General features: G+C 40.3%; 1 pseudogene; it reads left to right on the top strand.

Annotated features, from left to right (window-relative positions):
- Positions 1 to 3,252: 3,252 nt before the first annotated feature.
- LOC116679877 (calcium-dependent secretion activator 1-like) lies at positions 3,253 to 3,581 on the top strand (annotated as a pseudogene).
- The last annotated feature ends 9,411 nt before the right edge of the window (positions 3,582 to 12,992 follow it).

Below are 12,992 nucleotides of genomic sequence, written 5' to 3'. Positions count from 1 at the left end.
GACAAAGGAATGGAAAGGAACAGGAAATGAGGAAGGGGCAAACACTTTTTCACACCACTGTACCTTTGCAGCGCTGTGGAGGAAGGTCTGGCAATGCTAGACTACTATAACACTTTTCTAGTCTTAGCCACCACTCAAAGCAATACACACTACAGGCAGCTATACACCCCATTTCACACACACTGGTGGCCGCCGAGTCAACCATACAAGGTGCCACCTGCTCTGTAACTTAAAACCATTGTTTTTGTCAACATATGTACTTTGAATACACTAAGACATGTAGTTTATCAGAAAAACTTCTTTATAATACCAAACCTTCAAGCAAGATTTAATGTAGCACTGTTGTAAGGGACTGCATTAAAGACCTAATTAACAATACCTGAGTGTAAATTTCAGTGTATACACATTCATGTACAATAATACATATACAGTCTGTTTGTGTTAGGTGGTTTTAATCTGGATTTTAAAAAAGGACCAGGAAGGTGGGCTGCAGACTAGCTTCAGCTAGACGCTCTCTGTACAAAATACATAAAAATGCATATTCCCATTCTAAATATAACACAATGGGAAATGTACACTATTACAGCTCTTTAAAATTCAACTAAAGTGACAAAATGTATCTTACAGCTTTGCACAACAAGCCTGGTGTAAATGCACTCTCATGCCCAGAAGTTCCATGATGATGTACTCAGCACAGTTCACCAATCTGTCAAAGGACATTATTGTATAATCACTACGTGTTTTCAAAAAGCTGATCCAGAAACAAGGGTTGCAAAGGAGGACAATGAAGATTTGAGGGAGGTGTTGGGGCTTGTACAAAAACAAGGCAGTGTATCTGTTGGCTTGGTGACGCTGACACATTGACTGGCACTTCTATATCAGTTAATGTGGCAGCACAAGCAGGCCAAATGAGAAATGTGTGATATTTAACAGATGAAGCCAGTGGCACAGGTTATCCAATTCAATTAAAACCCAAAGCTCTCTTGCTCGACTTTAGCTTCAGGCTAAAGAACGACGCGGGCAGACAGAAAAGGATGGGAGACAGACAAAATAGAAAGATAGAGATAACGGAGGCATAGGGTTACAAAGAGCAAGGCCGTGACGACAGCAGGTGACAGGAATTCACCATCAGTCACAAACCAGAGTCTTTCAAATATGAGTCAGCTTTCACAAATGCCAAAAGGTTTGCATGTTAGGTTAGAAGTCTTCTTTGTGTCTATGGTGGTGGAAATCATCATGAGAAAACAAGAAGAGGGTTATAAGATGGCTCTTAAGAGGGTACAGTGTTCTAGTTTAAAATACCGAACAAATTCTCTAGTGATGCCTGCAGACGTTTGGTTTTATTGCTCCAGGTTTTATGAACTCTGTCTCTGGAGTTCTCAATACAAATTAGGTGACTAGAATTTCATTTGTGCTTTTTACAGCATCAATAAATGACATAATAAAACATGGTCAACAGTAGGGGAAGGGAATCACCAGAGACCTCACGATACCATATAATCACCATACTCATGTCACAATACAATATTGTTGCAATTTTAAACATATGCAATATCCTGTGATTGTTGCAGTTCATGACCTTTTTCCACTTGACCAATTTTACCAATTACGATTTTCAAATGATGTCCCCAAAAAGAAACTTTGTCAACATCTGGTTATGAAAACTAAACATCTCTTATTTTTATTGCTGCAAAATGGGATTGTCAAGCAGACAAACTGACCAAGACATATATAATAATAATAATAGATCGATACTTGTGGTCTGTATATCAATACAGTATCGCAATACAATGCTGTATCACGATACTATGCTGTATTGCTATGCTGTATCACGATGCTATGCTGTATTGCTATGCTGCATCACAATCAGAATCAGAATCAGAATCAGAAATACTTCCCCGAAGGGAAACTCTGTGTTGCAGTTGCACAATACTATGCTGTATCGCAATGCTATGCTGTATCGCGATGCTATGCTGTATCGCGATACTATGCTGTATCACGATGCTATGCTGTGTTGCAATGCTATGCTGTATCACGATGCTATAATGTATTACGATGCTATGCTGTATCATGATGCTATGCTGTGTCGTGAAATTGACCTGCTATGCTGTATCGCAATATAAGTGAACAGTAGTGTGTCTTTCCAAAGTCTGTTCTATCCTTCCACTATGAAAAAATTGTGGCATTTTTACACGTGGGATTTTTAGTCCAAGATGCTCAGTACATTAAGTACAAATAATATATGACATACACTTCGAAGTGTATTTACATATATAGTAAAATTAAAGATATTTGGAGGAAGATAAATACATACTGTATACAAAGGGAGACACTGATATTGATACTGACAATGATATTCATAAAAGGTAGTGCTAGTTACCACTGGTTTATATACTGTGTATCACAAGCAATGCAACACTGCTGTAAGATGTGTCAATGTTACTAAGATCCAAAGATCCAAGATCCAAATTTTCTTCAAAGCTTGCTATATTCAGCGTGTAGTTTGCTAGCTCAAAGTTTCTTGTTTCCTGAACAACAATACACACGCAGAAAACCTGACATCCAGCGGGTGGATGTCCGTTGATCCAGACTACCAAGTTATAAACTTCACAAATTACAAACAAATTTCATGTAAAGTGTGAAACGGGAACACATTAAGTCTGCTGTATTGCACTTAAAGTAGGGGGTAGAAGGCAAGCAGGGCAGAAAGAGTAGGAATATCCATGGTGATAGCAGAGTGAGTTATACTCTAGGTACATGATCGTAACTCTTGCCAGTTAGCAACATCCTCTCAAGATCCACCCACAGATTGGAGCCAGAATTCCTGAGTTTGTTATAACCCAATTTCAATTCAATTTTATTCATAGTATCAAATCATAACAAGAGTTATCTTAAAACACTTTACAGATAGAGTAGGTCTAGACCACACTCTTATAGAAAAAAGACCCAACAAGTTCCCAGAGCAAGCAATTGGTGCTACAGTAGCGAGGAAAAAACGCCCTATTAGGCAGAGATCTTGGCTCCTGAATCCTGGCTCTTTGCTGGTGGTATCTGTTGCTGCCAGTTTTAACACAGAGACACTGGTAGATCTACAGATATAGAGAAATATGATCATAATAATAATAGCAGTTGAATGATGAATAGTGGTAATTATAGTAAGATAAGATAGTGGAAACTAGGAATATAGGATCCAAATCTTTTGATTAAAAAAACAAGCACTGAGTCTGTCTTTCACCAACTGATTGCAGATCTTCCTGAAAAGTGACCGCGTGTCCCGGATGGTGCAGAGTGGCGGCTGCTCGGCCAGCGACTCCCGGGAGGTTTTTAAGAAGCACATAGAGAAGCGGGTGCGCAGCCTGCCAGAGATCGACGGCCTCAGCAAAGAGACTGTGCTGAGCTCCTGGATTGCCAAGTTCGACACCATCTACCGCGGTGAGGAGGACCCCAGGAAGCCCCAGCAGAGACTGACTGCCAGCGCGCCTCTGAACCATCCTCAGCAAGGACCAGCTGTACGAGATGTTCCCAGCAGATCCTGGGCATCAAGAAGTTTGAGCACCAGCTTCCTCTATAACGCCTGCCAGGTCAGTCCTCAACTGTTATGTCACATTTGCCTTTTGGAATATGTGTGTGATATGTCAGTCCATCCTTACTCTTCACTTGTTTGTTTCTGAGACATTATCAATCTTTATTTCTAGAGCACATTTAAAAAACCACCTGGTTGACCAAAGTGCTGTACATAGAACTGGAAACAAATAGACAGAATACAACACCAGACAAATACAACATAAAGTCTCATGCTGTATTAAAAAGCCAGGGAATAAAAATGTGTTTTAAGTCGCGATTTAAAAAACCGGAAGGCTGGGGGCCAGTTTGACATGTAGAGGCAGCTCATTCCAAAGTCTCGGGGCTGCGGCTGAGAAAGCCCGATCCCTCTACTCTTCAGCCGTGTTTTAGGGGCAACAAGAAGAGACTGGTTTGCAGACCTTAAAGATCTTGAAGGAGCATGTGGCTTCAACAGATCAGTTATGTAGATGGAGCTAGTCCATGGAGGGCTTTAAAAACAAACAATAAAATCTTAAAATCAATCCTAAAAGTAGCTGGGAGCCAGTGGGAGAGGCAAGGACAGGGGTGATGTGATCTCGCTTACGAGTTCCAGTGAGGAGGCGAGCAGCAGCAGCGTTTTGAACCAGCTGTAGTCGAGAGAGGGAGGCCTGGCTAACTCCTACATACAGAGAGCATTACAATAGCAAGGCGTGTGTAATAAAAGCATGTATAACCCTCTCAAAGTCTGTGAAGGATAAAAAGGCTTAAGCTTGGTAAGAAGCCTCAGTTGAAAGAAACTTGCTTTCACAACAGAATTGATCTGCTTCTCCATTTTAAAATCACAATCCATTTTACACCCAGGTTTGTTACAACAGACTTACATAGGGTTGAAAAATGCCCAGGTCTATTTGTGACACATCAAGCGCCACTGGGTCTAAAAACCATAACCTCAGTTTTACTCTCGTTAAAGTTTAAAAAAGTAAAGCCATCCAGGCTTTAATATCATAAAAACAGTCAACTAATCTTGCTAAAGAACTACCATCATTTCTTTGATGGGCAGGTAGATTTGCGAATCATCTGCATAAAGATGGAAGCTGATGGTTGTGATTCTTTTAAGATACATCCAAGGGGAAGCAGATAGAGTGAAAAAAGAATTGGCCCGAGAATCGAACCCTGTGGAACTCCACATGTGAGGGACACAGAAGGTGAAATAGAGCCACCAAAACTGACTCTAAAATCTCTGTTCGACAAGTATGACCTAAACCACTCCAAGCAGTGCCCCTAATCCCTACGCCATGCTCGAGGGGAGAAATAAGGATGCTGTGGTCAACTGTGTCAAATGCTGCTGTAAGATCTAAAGAATAAGAATTACATAATCTCCAGAATCAGTTGAGATTAAAAGATCGTTAAAAACTCTTAAAAGGCAGATTCAGTGCTATGAAATGTCTTAAAACCAGATGGAACACCTCAAGAACAACATGTGTATCTAAAAAACGATTGCAACTGAAAAGAACTGCTTCTCCAAAATCTTCGAGAGAAAAGGGAGTTTAGAGATAGGGCGATAGTTTGAGAGTGCAGATGTGTCCAAATTTTTTTGCGGAGTGGCTTGCACCACCGCTGGTTATTTAAAAAATTAAGTAAGGCTACTGTTTATAATTTCTTGGTGCTAGGTCCAATAGTGTCCCACACCTCTTTTAAAAGGCGAGGTGGGGGACAATATCAGTGGGACACACTGAGGGTTCAAATGGTAACTATATTTTGAGAGTAGAGATGGACACAGATTCAAATTGGCTGAAAACAGCTGGACACTCTATGGAGATGGAGGGGTCAAAAGCAGGAAGTGAGATGCTTGCTCTAATTGAGGCAACCTATCCACAAAAAAGTGGAGAAAATTTTTCACAGCCTCAGAGTATTCCACATGGAAGAGGATTGGGGGCGTATTAGAACCGAGTTAATTGTTTTAAAAAGAACATGAGGTTTGTGGCAATTATTTGAAATAAAATCAGAGAGATACTTGTTCTTTTTCAGCTTTAACAGTTCTCTGATAAGTGCGCAAATTTTCTCTAAAAATGTCATAAAAACCTGCAGATGATCTTTTTAATTTGCGCTCAGCTTTCCTACACACTGTGTCTAGCAGCGAAGTTGAGTCATTAATCCAAGGTTCAGATTTAGATTTTGAACACATGGATTTAAATGGGGCAATGGTGTCCAGTAATGTTGCAGCAGGTAGACAAAAAAGAAGAGTTTAACTCTGCTGTGTTTGACAGGCAGAGGATCCCATAGCCTCCCTAGCAATATTAAAAGCACCAGAAAACTGCGCAGCAGTGGTGGGTTTGAATATCCTGCACATACGGGGTGGAAGTACTGCTTAACGGGTTGATGGGGAAGAGAAAACGTCAAATAAAACAGGCGCGTGATCAGAGAAGACAGCTTGTGTACGTCTAGATTACAAATAGGTACACCATGTGACAGAACAAGGTCTAATGTTGACCATGGGCCTGTGTCGGACCAGAAAACAAATGTGTAAGGTTAAAAGCATCGATAAGACTTAAAAAAAGTTGTTGCTAGGGGAGTTGTAGGACAACCTACATGAATATTCATATCCCCTACAATTAAAACCGGTCATATTTCGCATGATTTCAGACAGGAAATCAGAGAAGTCACTGATAAAATCCTTCTTTATTTAGAGAGGCCGATATATGACTGGACATAACACCAGCTGAGACTGACCTAATTCAAACATGGTTAGTCAAAACTTGAGAAGGAGACCAGTGACAGCTGTCTGCAGTTGTACTTTCTTTGAAGATAGTAGCAAGTCCACCTCCTCGACCAGTAGTCCTCGGAGAGTTAAAATAAGCGCATTCAGTCGGTAAAAGTCGGAGAAAAAGCGCTCGACTCACCAACATTCAGCCAGGTTTCAGTCACGAATAGGAAATCCAAATCATGATGAAGGTAAAGAAGTCGTTCAGGATGAAGGTCTTATTCGCTAGGACCTAGCATTGACCAAGGCGGCTCTGACAGGAGCGGCTGTGTTTGCCGGGATGGCCGTCCAAGGTACTCGACTCAGCGACGAAGATATCCGTGGTTGACGCCTCTTCTGCGGGGTCGAGGAGAACATCGGCGAGGGAAAGCTGGGCCTCCAAATCCGTGCCGACAACAGGTACCAGCCAGGTGTCAGCAGGGTCCAGGGCTCGCCCAGGGAAACATTGCGACAAAAATTGATCGGCAATCTGCCAGGAAGCCACGGGGAGTCCGACCCGATCCAGGATAGAACGCCAGATAGGCTTTAAGCTTCACCAGCTGTCGCTGCGTTTTCCCCGCGCTTGGAGCGGCTCTCCGGGGAAATGACGGCGGGGATTATGCAGGAGGTGAGACGGTATCTCTGAGAGCAAAGGCGGGAGAAAAGTGCACACTCTCTGGTATATTATCTCTATTGGAATTGAGTGCGTCATTGAGTCAAATTCAATGTTGCGGAGCAGGGGACAACAGCGTTACCATGGTTCTCTACACAAGGTTTTGATAATCAGCTTGAATTTCATTTCATAATTGAGACTGACATTTTTTTCATGGTAGCCATTTTGTTTTGTGGGAAGAGGTTAGTTTGTCCTAACCAATCAGTAGTGCTGTTATTTTCAGGTATTGTACAAGCTGTGGATGTGGGCAGTTTATGTTAGTTAATATGTTAGTATGTCTCTTTAAAGCCCCCCAAACAGACCAAATGGTTAAAATTGCAACGCCTGGCCTTCACAACAAAAAGATTTCTTCCCATAGACTCCCCTGGCAAAAGAGACGTCTGTAAAGCAATGGACACATTTTTTTGAGCATCACAACCCCGCCAAATGACTTATTACTTATTATTAATAACCGTATTTGATTCATTTGGTCCGATAACATTTGGAAAGTCTAGATTTAATCGCAATTAAATAATTGAATCCCGATTCGGCTCGGCTTTTTGGGCTTCATGCGCCACTGAGCAACTCTTAAGGGACTGATCTGGGCTCTGCCTGGAACACTGTACCCAGGTCTTATTATACTTTCATGGTTTTGCTTCGTGTTACTTCTTTTGACAAAGAACTGTTTTCATTCTCAGTAAGGAATACGAACCAGAATCCAACGATGCAAATGGTAATTTTGATGAGGTAAAATAAGCCAACTTCATTTTTTAAAATGTCCAATTTATTATGTGCAATTTCTTCATGTGAAATAAAATTGAATCCGACATGAGTTTGTGGCAAACTGGATGCGTTAGAGCAGCCTGAGAACGGGGGGGGGGACATAATACTACAGCTCTAAACATAGATAATCTACTATTTAAATGCATCAATGGAAAATGTGCTGCTGGATGGAAAATTAGTTATTAATATATGCAGATTATAATGATAAGAACAGGGCAGCGAGCTGCAAAAGCAGATTGATGTGGTGAAAATGTGTTCAGTCGTCGGCAGCTGGAGGCTTTAGGGTTAGACTGTAGGTACTCAGCCAGTCTTTTGTCAGAGCTCAGTCCATCACTGGAGAGACTCTGGGGGGGGGTGAACCCTGCTCGCTGTCCCGGATCCTTTATCTTTTTATCTTGTCTTTTCCCTTTACGGTTTTAGCATTCCTGGCTAAAGGAGGCTGTCTTAGAGACACGCTAAAGTCCACTTTAAGCTGACTAAATCTGAAAAACCATCTCTAACCCTTTGTTTTTTCCGCTGTGTGCACAGACTAAGCTTGGATTTTTTCCTACCCAAAACAGAGCTTTTTAAGAGAGTGGATGCGTTTTAAAATGCCAGAGACGACAGAGATGAAGAGATTTAGCTGCTTTTTGTTTTAGTGTGGACCGAAAATGACCTAAAAATGCAAAATCATGCTTTTCATGTGCATCATTTTTACTGTTGGTTTGTTTTTGGTTAACCAATTATGGATTAATGAAATGCCCAGTGCCTAGAATGCAAAGTCATGATTTTTGACAAAATCCAAAGATGTTTACAGTACATTATGAAATGAGGCAGAAAGTCTGGGAGCGGCTAATGGTTGGGATAGTTCATCCATTATCAAAATGGTCAGACACATAACAGCTAGACATCTGTAGATCATCTCTAGAATATTGGGACCTGTGACGGGGTAGCAGGTCCATGATGAAAATAATTTTTCTAGTCAGTTCAATTATATTTATTCAACAAGATCAACAAACTGAATGTTAAAATACTATATGTTTACCATATTAGAGCATACTGTAAGCTATATGTGTACTGTGTGACTGTGTTTGTGTGTGTGTATGTGTGTGTGTGTATATATATATATATATATATATATATATATATATATATATATATATATATATATATATATATATATATATATATATGTATATATATATATATATATATATATATATATACAGAAGGTGCGTTCAAACTTTTGGCCTCTGCATTGCTCTGTACTTTGGCCTGTGTATATATATATATATGTATATGTATATAACAACAAGCTTAAATGGTATCTATTGTGTGTGTGTGTGTGTATATGTATATATACACAATAGATACCATTTAAGCTTGTTGTATAATTAATGTGACACAACAAACTGTGAAATGTTTGTAGGCATAAGCTTGTGGGAGGAAGAAAAACACCAGCTATCTGGCAAGAAGATCCCCGGCTTAAATAAATGCTTTCCTTTCAGGACTCCAACGTGTTACACTCTAAATCCTGGGATGCCAGCTTCTCTTATACTGTTTGCTGTTGTGATCTCTACACTTCATTTGGACTGGTTCCAATTTTTATAACTTCAGATACACACAAAATTCATCCCAAAATTCAATGTGTTACAAAAGAAAGGAGTGGTTTCCCTAAAGTGGCACGGACATGTGTTGTATGAATAATGTTACCAAACATTAGCTGCTGAACAGCTGCATTAGATTTCTTCTTTCTTTTAAAAAAAGTGAGTCATTGGAAAGTCATTCCAGCTTACACTCCCTGGTACACCTGTACACTCTGATGCAATCCAGTACAACGGCTCTGCCACGTAGAGCATATGCTCAGGATTTGTTCAAACTTTCAGGGAGGTGTTCATTTAACTTCATCAGTAACGCATTTACCTTGTTTTCCTGTGCATTCACGACCAGTGTTGGGGTAGGTACTCAAAAAAGTAATAGAGTACACATTAGTTACACTCTAGTTACTTTAAAAAAGTAATGCCTTACATTACTCACTACTGAAAGTAACTAGTTGCACTACTAGTTACATTATTTTTGGATTACTCCGTAACTTCACCTGATATGCACCATAACTTAATTGCCAAATAAGAATATAAAGTTAAACCTCCTGTCCGCCCGGAGTAATACCAACTTTATTATAATGAGGACATACACAATATCTCTCTGTTATGCTCTATTACCACAGAGCTGACAACAAAGTTGTGAACATCAGCACGTGTGTAAAGAAGTACTGGCTGCCGTCCGATATTCTTTATCTGTATTTGGCCCAGTATGTTTCAGAAAGACAGTGATTCCACTGTCCTAACAGGCAACACTTCCTCCACTACGTATGCTGCCACAAGCCCACTTATGTCTGCTTTGTTTATGTTGAATACAGTCTTGGCAACGTGCTCCTCATCCGCCTCGGCGTCACACAGGGTCCGGGGGACTTTAGCAACTACCTTAGATTGGATGTTGTGTTCATGGAAGTGCAGGTATGTTTATAGCTTGAGCACAATCTATACTTTACAATCAAATTGTTGTCCTTTTGTGCAACAAATTTGTAGTAATAGGCATACCTCCACCCCTTAAAAGACGTCTTAAAGGACACATATCATGAAAATGTCCCTTTATGAGGCTTTTTAACATTGATGTGTGTTCCTCCAGCCTGCCTATGGTCCCCTAGTGGCTAGAAATGGGGTTTGAACCGAGCACTGGGTATCCTGCTCTGTCTTTGAGAAAATGAAAGCTCCACCACTAAAAGGGACCACTAAGGTCTATGTAAAAGAGACTTCAGATACAGAATTAGGGGACCACTAAGGTCTATATAAAAGAGACTTCAGATAAAGTATTAGGGGACTACTAAGGTCTATATAAAAGAGACTTCAGATACAGTACCAGGGGACCACTAAGGTCTATATAAAAGAGACTTCAGATAAAGTGTTAGGGGACCACTAAGGTCTATATAAAAGAGACTTCAGATAAAGTATTAGGGGACCACTAAGGTCTATATAAAAGAGACTTCAGATACAGTATCAGGGGACCACTAAGGTCTATATAAAAGAGACTTCAGATACAGTATTAGGGGACCACTAAGGTCTATATAAAAGAGACTTCAGATAAAGTATTAGGGGACCATTAAGGTCTATATAAAAGAGACTTCAGATACAGTATTAGGGACCACTAAGGGCTATAGAAAAGAGACTTCAGATAAGTACTAGGGGACACTAAGGTCTATATAAAGAGACTTCAGATACAGTATTAGGCGACCACTAAGGTCTATATAAAAGACTTCAGATACAGTATTAGGGACCACTAAGGTCTATAGAAAAGAGACTTCAGATACAGTATTAGGGGACCATAAGGTCTATATAAAGAGACTTCAGATACAGTATTAGGGGACCACTAAGGTCTATATAAAAGGACTTCAGTTACAGTATCAGGGGACCACTAGGTCTATATAAAAGAGACTTCAGATACAGTATCAGGGGACCACTAAGGTCTATATAAAAGAGACTTCAGATACAGTATTAGGGGACCACTAAGGTCTATATAAAAGAGACTTCAGATAAAGGATTAGGGGACCATTAAGGTCTATATAAAAGAGACTTCAGATACAGTATTAGGGACCACTAAGGGCTATAGAAAAGAGACTTCAGATACAGTATTAGGGGACCACTAAGGTCTATATAAAGAGACTTCAGATACAGTATTAGGGGACCACTAAGGTCTATATAAAAGAGACTTCAGATGCAGTATTAGGGGACCACTAAGGTCTATATAAAAGCATACAAAGAGCACCATGTCATGGGACCTTTAAGCGGTGGCTCTGACATTTTTTTGTCTACTCAAAGTGTAAACAAAAACACGTGACGCAAGGAAACCCCCTTCTCTCCCCCCGTTATGTTTGGAGAACGTGTAACACAAGCAAAGCAATCATTATTTGATAAGTAACTCTAATTGGATCCCAAGCTATCAACAGTAATGCGTTACAGACAAATGTAATCTGATTACAGCCACCCCCAACACTGTTCATTACTGAGGCGGTAGATAGCGGTAGTAAGTCATTTGGTATTCCTTATTACAACGCAAAGGAGTCTTTCAGGAATTAGCGCCTGGCTGGAAATACGAGCTACAGGAGCCTTTGCCATCCTCATACAGGATATTGGTCCCGGTTTTGAACCCGTCGTTAACATTGTGAAATGGTCCCAGTTTGGTTAGGTTTAGGCACAAAAAGGACCTTAGTTACGTTTAGAAAATGTTGGTGGTTTGGGTTCAAATCAGATGTTCCATTCACACGTGACGCAGTATAATAACCCCCCCCCCCCGCCCCTCCTATCGCTCCACTTTGACATATTCTTCCTACCCACCCCTCTACTCCTAGTCCACAGGTTTTTTTAGTTTTTTTTATAGTATCTTTAGTATTTATTCTCGGGTACAATTATTATTGTATGCTGTGTCTGAATGTTCCCGGCTACAGATGAAGTTCCCTCAAGGGACGCAGCAGCAAAAAAAAAAAAACTTTCCGTAATCTTTTATTTTCATGTGGGACACAAACCCTGGTCAACTGGGTGACAGTCCTGTGTTTTTTTGACCCATCAACCCCCCAACCTGCGTCCTCGCAGAAATGGGGTTCTAATATTTCTTTCTTTTCTAATACTTCCTGCTTTGCTCCCGTGATAATTACTACGACCACCAGACGGTGCCACCACTATAGGTGTAATCATGGGTTGTATTTGCTGCATGAACGTACAACCTTGTGAGCGTTTTTGGGCAAGGACAGTCTCACTGTATTATAATGACATGTTTGTCTAATCTTCTTCAGCCTCCATGTTTGTAAATGGGATAGGGGACATATTCACATCTCAATATAATACAACACCCCTGCACACTGCCACCTTAATAATAAACTTGTGGTTAAATGAATACCTTGCTCACAGTGTCAATCAAAACACACATTACATTATTAATTTGGAATGGTAGAAGTTTTGGCTGAGCTGTCATATTGGATTGCATAGGATTTTCCTGGCAAAGTGGCCAGTAAGTGTATCTTGTTAATATCACCAGACATTAGGGAGCAGAATCTTCTGCCAACAAAACGTCTACACAGTCTACTCCTTGGCTAAGAAGATGATTTACATTGTAAGCCAAACTATACTGTATTGTATAATGTACTTCTATATGATTCTTGCTGTTCTGAGTTGTACCTTCATGGTTGAAAACATTTATTGGAAGTCGCTTTGGATAAAAGCATCAGCTAAATGTAATGTAATG

Source organism: Etheostoma spectabile, unplaced genomic scaffold (genome assembly GCF_008692095.1).
Source record: "Etheostoma spectabile isolate EspeVRDwgs_2016 unplaced genomic scaffold, UIUC_Espe_1.0 scaffold00018264, whole genome shotgun sequence".
Taxonomy (NCBI): Eukaryota; Metazoa; Chordata; class Actinopteri; order Perciformes; family Percidae; genus Etheostoma; species Etheostoma spectabile.
Note: the sequence above shows the minus strand (reverse complement) of the source record. Positions and strands in the feature narration are given on the sequence as shown.